This window comes from Ornithodoros turicata, chromosome 8 (genome assembly GCF_037126465.1).
Source record: "Ornithodoros turicata isolate Travis chromosome 8, ASM3712646v1, whole genome shotgun sequence".
Lineage (NCBI taxonomy): Eukaryota > Metazoa > Arthropoda > Arachnida > Ixodida > Argasidae > Ornithodoros > Ornithodoros turicata.
Genome location: NC_088208.1, coordinates 24,025,852 through 24,041,347, shown reverse-complemented (window position 1 = coordinate 24,041,347; position 15,496 = coordinate 24,025,852). Strand labels below are relative to the sequence as shown.

Below are 15,496 nucleotides of genomic sequence, written 5' to 3'. Positions count from 1 at the left end.
GTTCCTATAGTGAAGGACGTGCACGACGCTGTTCAGTGCAAAGCTTCACTTTCAGTTCAGATGGTTGGATTGAATTGAGTTTGATTGGATTGAAACTACTGTTAGGCAGGACAGCCTCAGTAGGGCTGTAGCTTATTTAACATGACACGTGCGACAGTGTATGCCGCAATCTTCTAGGAAAGCGCAAAGTGCCTTCAAAAAGTAACTTCTTGGTCCTAGGTAGGTCATCTACACATCACTTTACAAAAGGATAAAGGCATATGGTCCAGGGCTTTTAACACCTTCGCCGCGTCTTAAGACAGAGTCCAACCCAAATGACATAAAGCTGCAGGCGGCCCCGTAGTGGCCACCGCTCTGATCCGAGCCTGTTTTTCCGTTTCGACCTCTTGTTCTTGTTCTTCTTCTTCTTTCTCTTCTCGTTCCTCGTCTTCTCGTTCTTTTTCTTCTTCTTTTTGTCCTTCTTGTTCTTATTCTTCTCCTTCTCCTTTCTTTTTACCAGGTAATGCTTACTTGCTTACTTATGACCCGCGCGAGAACGAGCCGTCGAAGGACTCTGCAGCTGACGATGGTCCCCATGGTCAGCGATGGTCCTGTGTCACGTTGCCCCCGTTTGAGGTCCGGAGCCGTCCTGGCGACTGGGGACGTCCTATACCGTTTATCCCCTATACCCGATCTTCCGGGGAGACACGGACGGTCCCGGTGGATCGCCGGCGATATGAAGATTGTGGCTCCGCAAGTTGCCAGCCAGCCGTGATGTTTACGGACAGTTGATATCTTGAATAATAAACATTCGATGAGCAAGTTCAACTTTTGCAAATTCAACGCAGGCCAAACTTTTTTTTTTTTTTGTTCAGGCAACAACATTGAATATTTGTGTTTAATGTTGCAGAAGTACTAAGTTCTGTGGGCGACGGCATACAGCTTAAACATAGCCCGATGCACTTGTTAAGCATATTAAAGGGAGAGAGAGAGAGTAAAAAGGAGAGAAAGTGAGTTTTCTTGAACACTGGTGTCCAATGGCAACCGACAAGTTAGTCAATTTGTTTATCGTCACATTCGTTTGACACCCTGCATAAGGTACCCCGTATTTCTGAAATGTTGTTTACCCTCAGTGTTGAACGCATCCTGGCGAGATAACATTTCAGCGACGCAGTTTGTTTTTGTTTAGGATATAAAACTAGGTATTAAGAACGGTCGATAGGATTCACTTCGCAATTAGCTGCACACATGTTTGTTATTCATAGGGATTAATGGTTCGGGAAACAATACGAATTCATTCTGGAACTAAAGCAAAATAAAGGCGACGTTGTCTAAATGCTTGCTGGTATGAGACCTACACCGCGTTTTAAGTAGGTCAGAATATTGTGTAGAAACAACAACAAAAATATTTTCTGGAGTATAAGGTCTAGAGTATAAGGTCTATAAGGTTCTAGAGTATAAGGCACAAGGTTCTAGAGTAAAAGGCGGGCGCAAGGTTCTAGAGTAAAAGGTATAAGCATGTCTATATATCTTTCAATAAGTGAAGGGAAAACGGGTAGGAACACTTTATTACAATTCGTTCAGTTCATTACAGTTCATCTTAATTGTAATAAAGTGTTCCTACCCGTTTTTCCTTCACTCAGTGTAATCACAGTTAATTGGACTTTGGCGTTGCTTTTTACTTTGTATTGTATTGTTATCCTTCAATATAGCACATTGAGAGCAACGCACACAAACGACCTACTAGTTACGACAATTTTATAGTTGGTTGATTGATTGTTTGATTTGTAACACCGAAAATGAAGCTTTCACGGTTTCCAGCAATCCTGAATGTTATTACCTCTTCTTTAATGGAGGAATACGAGAAATACTGCATCAGTCAGCAGGCACATTTTGCCTTCCACCACAGACGAAAACATGCAGTGCAAGGCTTCCCACTACGTCAGAGGCGTCTTTATAGAAAATAATAATAATAATAATAATAATTCGGGGCTTTACGTCGCAACACAACTGCAATAATGAGCGACGCCACAGTGGTCGCGTCTATGGATTAATTTTGCCCACCTGAGGGTTCCTTAACGTGCGCCGAAATCTAGACACACGGCACACCATATTTAGTGTCCATCGTGAGAGACAGCGTGTCTGAGCAACTTGTACCCTTCCACCAAGTTGCCACAGTCCTCGGCCGGGTTTGAACCCGCGGTCTTGAGAGCAGCAGTCGGACACGTCAGAGACCTCTTGCGGAAAGGCCTTATTAGCGTTAAGTCTGTAGAATCCAGGTCTGTTTTGACGATAGCAACTAGTGCAACAGAAGACGGACGCGAAAACAGTATTGCACTCATTGCTATTTCATATAGATGCTAACTCGCCCAAATTTCGAGAATGCAGGGCGAAGACCGACAGGCAGGCAGCACAGCGGTATTCCCGCTCACACTCTCCGACAATCGGCGCTCTACATGCAAGAATGCACTCATCGAGTCCGTCGTTTGCGAGACAACAACATTTAACACCTGTTTGCTTTTGCCCGTCACGAAACTCGTAGCACTACCCAAGACACACAACACCTTGGCCCAATATTGGCCCAATATTGGCAATACTCGCTCTATACTGGTCCAAGATTGGACCAATATTGGACGAAGATGTTGTGCTGCTTGAGTAGACAGTTCGAAGAGGCGCTCCGCTTAATTCATTCTATGAGGAAAGCAGCTCCCTACAGTCGGGGAGAGCATTAAAACAAAATACGCCATCCAGCACTCCAGCAGCGACCTCTCTCCGCAAATTCCTCGGTAAAATGAACATCCGGCAACGCCATTAGTAATGGACCACTCACTCCAGCAGCTGCACTCTTTCATAACCCATGCCGAAAGAAGCAGCGAGAGAATGAGAGAGAGAGAGAAAAAAAGTAGTAGTGAGATGCACTTAATTGCGTATAGGTTGGAGCCCAGTCTGGTCCCATGCTTTATGGTCCGGCATTAGGCTTGAGCGCTGTGTAAGGACGATGAATGTAAGGGCATCAAATTTTCAGCGGAGCATGCGTTCCGGTAAGAGGTGTGCTCGGTGAGACGGCTGAGAACTGCTTTCACCGCGTAGAGCTTCTCGTTGAGTGAACGGGCTGATTTATGCAACAAGGAAGATAAACGAACCAAGTATATCCGCCTTGCTCTTCAATATTACAGATGACGCTGCGCGCGAGAAATAATCACGAGGGAAAAGCACGATAGTGGCGCATCGATCGCTGTGTGCCTCAGGATAACGTATATGATGTATGTGCAGCAGTATGAACTGCAGGATCCGTTTGCGCAAAGATTTCGCTAGGATCCCAACACAAGGAAGATCCCTAGTGGGCCTCGCACGAGTTGAAAGATAACAAAGTCCAGGCGGATATTCTGTCGAAGGGAGCACTAGTGCCAGAGTACTAGATTACTAGTAGATTAGTACTGGGGAGTATTAGATTACTAATTACCTCAAATTCGAATTATCTCAAATTCAGTAATTAACTCTCTAGTAGTATAAGGTTTCCGCACTCTAAAAACAGAAATTCACCGCATAGCACGCTGTGCGCCAACCAGTGCCACGAATGATAGTGCTGTCGCTTCTAATTCTAAGAGAGAGAGAGGGGGGCGTGCGCCTTTTTGTGGCAATTATCATACATTCAAATTGACACAAAAGGGCGTACGCCCGGCCCCCTCTCTCTCATCGAATCAGGGGACTTGCACGCCTTATGAGCTAACGAGGGCACGTGATAAAACAAATGCACGGCGCTCTTCGCGCAATACGTGAAGGGCGTGGTATACGTCACGCGCAATGTGTCACGTGCCCATCTTTTTGAATTTCCCGCCACTCGTTAGCTTGTAAGGACGATGAACCGATTAAGCCCCCAGAAGCGATAACACGATCAATCGTGGCAATGGTTAGAGCACAGCGTGCTATGCGGTGAAGTTCTGTTTTTAGAGTGAGGAAAGAATGTCAGATAGGGGGGAGTTGGTACCGACGATTATTTAAAACCGCCCTCTTAACGAAACAATAATCTTGAAACCAGAGCGCATTTTGAGATATCCACTAAACCAAGCGCGTCAAGAGTGGAAGAAGGATACAGCCTTCTGAATCCGATGTCCCACTTGGGCTTCAAAGTGGTTTATCTGACCAGGAGATAAGCGCCTACTCTAATGAGCTCCATTGCTTCAAATCGCGTGGCCCTCCGACGCGGAATGGGCGTTGTTCTTCCAGCACCCGTGATGCGCGCGTTTTGGTTTCGGATCATTTTGACAGCAGTATTTCTGATGGCCATCTCAGACTACGTGCTAGTTCCAGAACATTTATAAATAAAGTAGGTGGCTTTAAATAATCACTGGCTTCGCTACCTCAAATTCCCCCAAAACATCCCTATAAAGAGCTAATTAATGCCAATTAATGTATCTTAGGTAATTAGCCATCTAGTGGTCGCATACTTTCCTCTACAGAATGCCTGCTGGCCGCATAACCCATCTGCAAAAACGGCATGTATGCTGCTTTCATAGCTCTTCTTTTGATAAAAAAGATAGAAAAAATATCAGGAAAAAAAAACTTTGCGTAAACGGGTGATGCGAACTTCAACATCTCCTTTGAGCACTCGTCTCTCTTTCATGACCCAGACAGTGAGTTTCACAAGTGGTTCATGAATTCCTAGGCAGTCTACTAACTGTAGCCATTCCCTTCTTACAACTACACTGCCATTGGAGCAAACAATAAAAGGAAGCGTTTTACGAGACCCAAAAAGGAAAGAGGCCCAATGAATGTGCCAGGAGCAAAACACACCAAGAGCAGTACCGCACTGGGACTGCGACAAGCAACCTGGGAAATCATCGCTAGCTCTAATCGAATCACGGGGAAGCTAGAGGTCGACGGCGGTAAAAATTAATGCATGCTATACGGGATGTGAAAGAATACGCTGGCGCAGACTGTGCAGTTTTAGGAACGAAAGGCACTGCCGTGAGGGGCCTCGGTGAATTGCAAGGCCACATTTAGTAAACGAGAGACTTTGGCCGATAAACAGGAAGAAGCGAGCGAGTGAATTTTAGTCGAATTAAGTGCTCACTAAGTGCGGAAACTCTCTGTGTGCACTGTGAGTTACTGAGTTACGCCTGCCTTCGGAGGAATTCTAATTTTATTTGCAGTGTTTCTCGAGACCGTCTTTGTTTAACCGCCAAATACAGCTAGAAATGTTGAGGAGGCAATTTATCTCATTCCTTCCCATTGGTGTTTCTCCTTTGTTTTTAGTAGATGGTCTTTATGCGGAATGTCTGACAGCGGTTCCTTGTTACTACTGTGTTGTCGTACCGGGAGGACATCGGCATGTGGAGTTACTGCCCGCTCCCCGTTAGATCCTGTTATTGTCAAAGTAATTTATAGTTATCTGCCGTTCTTTGGAAAATTGCCATCACTGGTACGTACCAATGTTGGGCGCAGTACTACCGTACGCAGTACTTCTTTCGGTAGCGGACTAGCGGGAGCAGTAGAAGAAAAAAAAAAGCATTCATGTTGTCGCGTAACATTGACAGCGATTACCCGAATAGACGATTTTAAAAAGATGCGCGCGCCACCAAGCGCGCTGCGCAAAGCAGCATGGGAACTTGAAGGAACCCTGCTCTGTCGTCTGCTTCGGTTATGGTTTACCCTGGCTGACGCTGCAGGCTGGGCACAACGGGAATGTTGTTGTCCTTCTTCTACTTCCGCCTCTGACCGTCTCGTAATGCTGTAAGACGCCCTAAATTCCCATGAGCTTTTGCGTGCCATAGGTGGCGCCTGCTTGTTCCAGTCGACCATTTTCGTTGTCGTTTCTGTTTCCGGTAATGTGTCTGGTTGGGTAAAACAAGAATGATAACGAAAATCTCTCCAACCAAGTTACAGGAAGGGCAAACCCGACGTTTCGGATCCAGTTGGTCTCCTTCCTCAGGGATGACTGTAGTGGCTGTTCGCTGGAGCGTTACTAAATCCAATTTCCGTAACATATGGCTTCTCTTTCTGATACCATTTTCCGTTACCGGTCCCTGCCTGTGAATAGAAATAATTAATCCGGAGAAGATTGTGAGTAGTGGACATTGCCTTCTTTGATGGTTGCCTTCGTTCGTTATTCATTATCATGTATGTCTTGTTGTTTTTGTTCGTTATTTGTTGTATGGCGTGGGTCCCCCTGTATGTGCTATCTACGGCGTTTATTGCTTTCCAGCTGACGAAGGTAGTAAATCTCCGTGGGACAAACCCCTCGTAAAAAAAAGTTCAGTAGGAAAAGAACAAGTCAGTGCTGAAATCAGTATTTAGGAGATTATGAGATATTTATAGTTCGACACTAAGGAAAACCAAGCAGTGTAATTGACAGTAAGTAGAAGGGAAAGCTTGAAGCTGGAACCTGCCGACATTTCGAAGAAATGCACTGCAACAGTTGCCTGGTAGAAAACAAACTATGGGGTCACTCCAGATGACGTAAGTTCACAATTTTTCTGAATAAAAAACGACATCCAATAGTTAATTATTTGATGGCACATTTTACTTCCAAAACATGTGAGATGTGTGAAAAATGTGAATTTTTTTAGTCATGCTGCTGTCTGGTCGAATAAAAGCGTATAGTGCCCCATAGTTAGATACGTTAGGCAACGCGACGTGCGTGAACGACGCGAATACAACAGCAAACATATAGCGGGAAAGCCTTGCGCTCTTAAAGGAGCACGGGAAAGAACGAAAAAAAAAGTCCGAAGTAGCAATTAGTATTACAAGTCCTGGGCCACATATTCTCACTAAAAGTAGGAGTGCAGTACACACTCCCGGTGGCCAAGGGAGCTTTCAATCTCGCGAATCAGAGGAGCTCTCCCCTCGGCTGACAGCCTCTGACGTCATCTCATCCGTCCAAAAGTGAGGCGCGCCTTTTTTTTTCTTTCATCCTTTTTGCGGTTGCACTTGGCGCCGCACGTCCCACGTCTGACGGAGTGCAGTCGACAGGTCGCCCTCCTCCCACGCTATAGCAGACGACTCCCGACAGCCAATAAAAGCGCCCGGATGACCTGACGTCACAACACACCAGAATGAGCTGAGTGAGTTTGCCACCGCGCGCGCGCTCTTGTGACCTAATTTTCTCAGGAAATCCGCGCTTCGCAAAGGAAACATTTGGCGTGACTGTTCCTGAAGGTAACAGCAGCAGCAGCAGCAACAACAACAACAACAACTTTATTTTAACGATGTTGAGTGGGGGTTTTCATCGCCAGGGGCGATACTATACGCGATTGCAAGTGGTAATGTGATGAAATGGAGTGTGGTGAAATGGTGGTAATGTGTTGTGAGTGCACGTTCGAGGTGCCCTTTCATGATCCCTTAAATTCGCAACAAGGCGAATGCTGCACTACTTTGGAGTGGAGGAGTGGTTTGCGGTATTGCAGTACTTAGTTTGTGTACCGGGTACAACGCTGACAAGTACGAAGGCCGAAATTTGGGTTAACGACTGCATTGCATTAAGTTCGCACTGCGGAAGGATACATAGAGACGTACAATGCTTCTGGTGTGTGCATGAGACAGGAGAAGGTAGCAGAAACTTACGCAAGGAAGCATGTCAGAAATGATAGTCGTGCTAATTCATTAACGAAAAACATGGCTGCTCTTCGAACTTGTTTCTTTTCGCTTCGACATATTGCGGGTCAGCTTCACCTAACAAGCGTGAGGTGAACCCAACGCATTACTTGTAGCTCAGTCCTGTAAAGCTCGCTTCACCCGGCGCTTGAGTGCACGCAGCGAGGCCAGGTTGCACAATGTCGCCGCTACACGAAAGAATGTTGATTATTCCCGATTACCGCAAGCACACTTCTCCTTAACTCCCGCTCTCTTACGCGGCTCCTATGAATATTCCGAGACAAAGAGTCCATTCGGAACAATGCCTGCCCCAGGGAAAGTAACTTTGCTGGAGTTCTGACACGAGAGTGAAAAGCACAAAACATTTAAACAAATAAGTAGCGCGTTTCTTTCACTAAATACCTGCAGGCACTGATCTGACGGCAAAGCATGCATGCATGAATGTGGGAAGCGTTCGGGCTGATGAGGATCCGCTATATTTAACTGCCATAAACGTATGCCTGGATGCGTTGAAAATAGCAAGCAACCTCAAAGCAACGCATTGTTTTACCAGCACAGATTATTGTAGAACACTAAACCAAAAAAAAAAACACACACACAAAAAAAACAAAGGGTTCTACAGTCATCTTGGATTTGACTCTCCTTGAGTACCTGCGTGTGCTATCAGCCGAGATTATATTAGAAAAAGCTTATTGCTTTCAAAGCCCAGTGATTACCAGGTTAGGGATGTTCACTTTATTAGTGAGTTTTAGTATGCGCTGTCACCTTTGCGTGCGTAATGAGGGGGGGGGGCGGAATATGCTTATTAAGAAAAAGAAGGGAACGGTCAGCCAGGGAGAGGTCGACTTGGTATTAAAGAAAACAAAAAAAGGAAAAGAACAAGAGTAGGAAAAGAAGAGAAGGGAAACAAAAAGACAAAGAAGAAAAGAGAAAGAATAATAGTAAAAGGGATAGCGTGGCGTGCGTAAGGGATAGCTCTGTTGTCTTGCGCGTGCGCAACCAACAACGATATTCCTTGCGTAGGCAAAGGCGATAGCGTACGATACACTGAAACTCACTATTTAATAAACCACGTATGTTGCCTTCTTTTACATGCCTGCAATGCGGATGTGTGGCTTTATGAACCGTTCTCATACCCGGTTCAAAATCGTGCATGATAAGACATAGCCACTATTATTGCGTCATAACTTTTTCGCATAAAAAGACTTATCTAACGCCTTCACACATATGCGCGAACACTCCCCCCAAACACTTCTTCAAAATTTTTGCACGACAGTTTAGATCCCGCATTGATATGTCCCAGTAAACGTCGTTAAGGTAAAAGGGAAGGCCGCTCCAAAGTATGAACGGGATATCGAGCGAAAAAAAAAGGGGGAAAAAAAAAGAACGAGATCCCATAAGGAAGCTAACCGTCATTTAGATAGACAGCTCATTCTGCTAGATCGACTCAGCATCCGCCATCCAGCCTATCAGCATCAGGGCAGCACGGACGGTTGGCGGTGGTCACCGAGATAAGAGACCATGCCCCTCTTTGTCGTTATGAGACATATGGGAAGGAAAAAATGGGGGTGCAGGGCAGGCGAGATTTCAGCAAGCGGGTGTGATTCAGTCCTGAAACTGTGTGGTACTGCATGTGATGTGACAACAGCGAATTGTGCGACTTACTGGTGAATTATTTTGACGTTGTAGCAGGCATTGCAGCAATGGTTTTATGAAAGGGAGACGTTGAAAAGAAAAGATACGGTTGGCAGTTAGTGGGGTCGGGGCTGTCACTTGATGCTGATGCTGTGGGTGCCGAGAAATGCGATCAAACGACAGGCAGAGAGCAAAAGTATCTGTTGGCGTTAGTAAAAAGTCGAGGTAAAAAGTTAAACGGTTATTTGCATCGCTATGAACAAGTTTTCCACTGTTGTACACCGCTTTCTACAGTTTATTCCAAGTTTTACACCGATATGTTGAAAGAAGCGTAGAGAATCGGCATCTCGATAAACCGGAACATCACCCTGCTATGACGTCACGGTAACCATATCCGCCAATGAAAGAGCCACAGGAGAGGTCACGTGCGCCCCGAAGAGATAATACGAATTGCCGAGGCCTTCATTTCTCTGAGGTCACAACTCGACATCGAAATTTGTTCAGGTCTTTTTTTTTTATTCCGTAGTAGCACCGCGAAGCACCTATAGCTGTATGAGCGCCGTACGGACACTGACAGATGGAAAGAGGACAGCAGGAAGGAGGGGGAGGTAGAGGGTGGGGGGACAGGGGGGCGGTAGGAGAAGAGGGACTAAATACAGGGAAATTCATGCGAAGTTTGGGGACTATCTGGGCCAGGGGACTTAATTTTGGGGACAAGAAGCTGGAATTGCGCCCTTTAATTTACTCTTTTTTCCTCAACGTGCTCTTTTAATCACGATTATACCACGCAAACAGCAAATGGACACACACACACGGATGATAAAAAGAAAAACTACATTACATCGTATGTATTCAGCTCCTCGTCTTTGCTCAGAGAGTGTTCCTGCTTCGCGTGCTGAAAAGCAACCTGCTGGTTCGTCGAGCAAACAAGTGGGTAATCTCGTGGGAATCTTGCCGTTAGCTTGACTTCCCTCCACGAGAAGGCAGACTGCAAATCGCATTATTGCTACCAGTCCCTCAATTGCCGCGCTGACGTCCTTTTCTTCTTCTTCTTTTTTTTTTTTCCTCGGGAGTCTGTTAGTGTAACCTCGGCCAGAATTGTTACAGCCGAGACTGTGGCTGCATGCCAAATCAGCGCCAGAAGGAGGAAGCGCAGGAGCGTGCCCCCCCGTACTCGCGGGTGTGTGCGCGTAAGGCGACAGCGGGCGGTAGTTGGATTGTATTTTCTTATTTCCAGTATGATACATATCCTGGTGACACACAATACATGACGATGAAAAACACACACACACACAAAGACAAGGACGTGAAAGGCGCACAATAAAAATGAATATGTCATTGGATTGTATTCTCTCCGTGCGTATATACAGGGTGTTTCACCTAAGGTGGTAAAAAATTCTAACTGGCTACGTACTCGCCGGAGGATTGTCGGACTTTCGGCAATTACCTTCTGGAAACTTTTGTCACCATTGAGAAAGGCTTTTGGCAATTTTTAATTGCGGGAAATTGATTTTTGTCAATTGAACTTTGAAAATTGCCAAGCGAACCTCACTTTTTTTTACAGAAATATGAAGTCCTCCACGGATAACCACAGACCTAACCAAAACTGTGCACAGTATCGCAACAGAAATAGTCATAAAAATTACATCATCCGGCAAGAGAAAATGCAGGCTTCGTAGCAGACGACAATGCTGGGTGACGTCACGGAATCCTCCTCCCAACGAACTGCCGTTGTATGGATCTGTTTTCTGCTCTTCGCATTTCGGTTTCGGTTTAGTATTGTCATCATTTACGAATTAATTACTCGCGCAAAATGAATGCCAATGTTGTATTCAGTATCGAGGGGGCTGTTCGTGTTCGGTTTGACGCTCACGTATTTTTTTTTTTTTTTCGAATCCTTGCGAAGTCTCCCTTTAAGGGATACCTGAGTTTCGGTCATTTTATAGTACCCACTGTCCTCTCAGGGACGAGGACCACAGGGAATGCACCGTACGAGACTCATGACAGGAAAGCAAGCATCGTAAATAATGCCAGGGGAGAGGACGTAATTTGATAATGCACCACCTTCACCGACGTGGAAGCTCTGGCAGATGTACCTCCATTCATGCCCCTCGGGAGCAACGACTATAAATACATGATGTCGATGATGACACGGCGTGCTTCATCGTTGGGGTTGCAGTACTCGAACGTGTGACATGTCATGTCATGTCTCATGTCATATAAGTGTCATGGGAAAGAAGTGGATGCATGGACCGTACGCACACATGACAGTTAAGGACACTGTGTACGTATATCCTGCCGAACGGATTCCATAAGAAAGGAGAAGGTATTCCTACTCAATTACTGCTAACAAGTACAGTTCAGATACTGTGTCAATTTCATTTGGTTTCTTTCTATTTACACCAATCAGGTGTGGGGGCACGAAAGGTCCAGTTCGCCTACGGCAGCTAGCGCAATAATTAAATCCAATAATCAACACAAACATATAATAAAAGCACTGCACAAACACTAATACTACTTGTACTAATACATAAACAGTAGAAGAGACAATATTACATAAATGCGACTCCATGATTTTGGACAGAAACAGAGAAAAACAGCACGGCCACGAATGTTATTTGCCTTACTATCGGCCAAGCAACACGCAACTTTCTGGTTTCCTCTAACACAGAGGTATGTGTTCGAACCCTGCCCCTGCACACGCTGACTTTTCGTCAACTACCGTGTTTCCGTTTCAAATGATGCCACGAAAGATAGGGCGTCCGCTTCTGATTCGGTGATTGAGGGGTACGACTTTTTGTTGCAATTTGGATAAACGATAATTGCTTTTACCACCCTCCAACACCCTTTATCAGACGCTAGGTTGACCTACGGCGTAACTATAGAAGTTAACACCTTTTCACACCCCTTTTTTTCTTACAGTGTAGTAGTCGTAGCGTAGACTCTTGTCTCTGTCCTCGTATTTTGCTGCTTCCAGTTCTAATGACGATGTATAATTGCCTAGCGGATACCAGTCGACAAGTCAATTTGTAGCTCTTCTAAAGATGACTTCATGACACACAGGAGACAAAACATAGAAAATAGAACACTTCGAAGTTCGCACGTCACTGAAGTGTCCATAGTTGGCTGAGCCACAGGGGGCAAGTCATTTGGACTCGCTTGGACGCTTTGGACTTGCTTGTAAAGAAGGTAATAAACCTTGGGTTGCGTTATATCTATGCGAATTTGGCCTCTCTTCTTTGAGGCTATTGGCAAGGGCTTGAGAACCCCACAAGTGGGAAGATATTCATGGGATTTATTTGCGTGTCCACCACTTCTTTATTGCTTTTTTTTATAAGTAAGAAAGCAGTCGGTCCCCCTCCCCTTTATCGTCATCAGTGTATTTGTTGTTATTGTTTTTCCGCTCTTAATGAGCGCCACACTCTCCATTTATCTATTTACTTCCACCGAACCAAAACATCCTCTTCCTATAAGTTAAAACACGAGGGCATTAGAGAGTTTTAGTGCATTGTACGCTATCGCCTTTGCGTACGCAAGGGATAGCGTAATGGTTCTGCGCACTGCGCGAAGCTGTTTGTTTTGCGCATGCGCAGAACCACCAAAGCTATCCCTCACGTACGTACAGGCGATAGCGTACAATGCACCAAAAACTCTCTAATATCTCGTAAATAAACGTAACCTCCCGCAACCTCTGATGCCATTATGACGGCGGCGACGGTGTGCCCCCTCATCCGCTTTGACTGTAACGTATGGACGGACCTTAAGAACGCTTGCTAAGTCGGCCTTATTAACCTGAACCTGATTCTCAATCCTCAGCATGTAGGGACTCCGCTAATTGGCTGGCTTTGTGAAGATGTAGAGCATCATTAATTTTAATTGAGGAGCGAATACGAGATAAGGTTACGTACAATAGGGGGGAACTAATTACTACGGGGAACATGTATCACGCCACTTAACGCGCCCATAAAAATGTGATGTCTGCGAGAGTGAATTTGCGGCGGTATTTTTTTACCCCGCTCGTACTCAATTTTCGTGGAACGTATGTACCGAAAAAATGTCGACACTGCAACAAGAGCCCTCAAGTATTCGAGAGTGCGCTCAAAAAAGACAAAAATAATTGCTGATCGTACATAAATGAGCACGGAGGCTGCCTTGAACACACACACACATACACACGCATATATATATATATATACAGGGTGTCTTTTTTTGCGATACAGATCAGATTTTGCATAAAAAATATAAGTGCTATAGACATCCCGTTTTCACTTTTATCATCTCTGGGCTGGCGGACGTTCTTGACCATCTGTTGCTGAACCGTCGAATGACTAATTACCTAAATATCGTTAATTAACTTTTCAATTATAAAAGCTACGAAGTTGTCCCAATGAGAGCATCTGTTCCTTTCGGTCACCTGATATCGTAGCCGTTTTCAGAACAAAAAATCGTTCGGGAGATCGTCTAAAAAAATTCGTGAAGGATTTTTTTTCTTTATTTTGTTCATTGCGCATCTTCGGAGACGCGTCTTTCCTTCACCCTCCAATGTGAGAAGGCGAAGGAGCACAGTGCCGCCTCATGCGTCCAAGATGAGCTTTAACTTGCTGAAACAAAACAAACACACTTGTATCGGGTGTCGCTATAGTCAAGTGCAGTGAGTGCAAGCGGCGAGTGCATTGCAAGCCAACGGCAGCGCTGTGAGATCATTCTTGAAACGAAAGCGGTCACACACCGAGCAACTGTACCCAAGTGGGTTCTCCCTGAATTCCTTAGTGAAGTCCTTCGTGGCTCCTTCGGCATTCGCTTGCCTCTGACGCGTCGTTACCTCCACTTCGGTGGCACGTACTACAGGGTGTTCGCCTGTATGTTGTTTTGCCTCAGTTTCGATGGTACGGACGTTGGGAGCCTGTGGCCCATGCTTACTTCACCGCGAAACCGAAACTGGACGTGAGTAAGCCGCTCATTTCTCTTGTTTATCTTTAAAGAAGAAGAAAAAAAAAAAAAGGAAACTGAGACGCTCTGCTCAATGAAAGTTTGTATATGACTCGTGGAACACAACCCTAATCTCTAAAATGAGTTTCCTTATCCAGATTGTCCTCTCCGTTTTCATTTCAATTTGTTAATTTAACTCCGTTTGTATGTAACTGCGACTGATAATCTTTTACGTATCCCTCTAGGCCTTGTTCTGCACACGATTTAGCGTGGACGGCAAAGAACATCAAGATTCGGGTCTTTGCATAGCAAGTACGCCCATTAACCTCCTCTGCGCTTCGGATCTACATCATGAATTCGGTCTGTGTGTACGGCAAGCGTGTGTGTGGAGAACGCTCAGTCCTGGAAACGAGGGGAAAAAAATAGAAACAGCGCGAATGAATTGGAAAGCGTTCGACAACAATCCGTCATCGTTAGGGAAATTTCCGCACTATAGGAAGCAGGCGTCAGGGCCGATTCTCACTCTCACGTGCTCTCCTCCTTTCCCTTTTTTTTCTTCTTTTTCCTACGAAACTTTCACTCAAAACGTCTGCTGGAAGCGCGCTATAAAAGAGTCCGGGAGATGGAAAGTGGCCTAGAGTGTCGTTGATTGAACTTTCGTGTGCCTCAGCGAAAAAAAAAAAAAAAAAAAGGAACACAAGTATGCTCTACAGCCGAGAAAAGGCGTAGCGCACTCGGTCCTGATTTCGCCGACTTCCCTTATATTCGATTGTTTTGTGCGTGCGAAAAGAAGAGGAGGAAATAGGTTTGCCGGAAAACGGCTACAAGAGACGAAAATGGGTTCTTTTTTGTCAAGACTCTAAACTTCGCTTTTGGCAAGATAGATTGCGTCGAAGGCGACCGGTTTCGTTTCCGATACAGGTCTCAGTGTAAATTTTCGTCGCGATACACACAAGAGAGGGAATCGTTTAAGAGACTCCAGCAACCGAGAGTTAGATGTGAGTGAGAGCGAAAAGATAAGGATCCCAATGCTTTTGTATGCCGACGTCTGAAAGGCGTCAACGGTGAAGCCGATACAAAAAAAAAAAAAAAAGAAAAGGTAATAAAATAAAATAAATGAAACGTTTATACGTTTCACGGCCTCCTTGTCTTAATGAAAGGTTAGGTGAAGTCCGGGCTACCCTATAAATAAGGTACATTTCCTGTAGAAAATGTTGTCGCTGTACTCTTGAATGTTGCGGGAGGAATTGTATTGCGTTGATAGTGGTGAGCTATAGTGCATCGTACGCCATCGTCTTTGCGTGCGTAAGAGATAGCGTGGGGTTCTGCGCACTGCGCGAAGCTCTCTTTACGTTTCGCG

General features: G+C 45.2%; 1 long non-coding RNA gene across 2 annotated transcripts in view; it reads left to right on the top strand.

Moving 5' to 3' along the window:
• Positions 1 to 15,496, top strand: part of LOC135366736 (uncharacterized) — a 329,450-nt gene that overhangs the window by 85,321 nt on the left and 228,633 nt on the right. The window contains exon 3 of one of the 2 annotated variants that reach the window (XR_010414274.1): positions 500 to 814. The exons of the other annotated variant lie outside the window; for it this stretch is intronic. This is a non-coding gene — a long non-coding RNA (uncharacterized LOC135366736). Of the gene's footprint in view, positions 1 to 499; positions 815 to 15,496 lie in introns of those variants that run through there. 2 annotated transcript variants of the gene reach the window in all.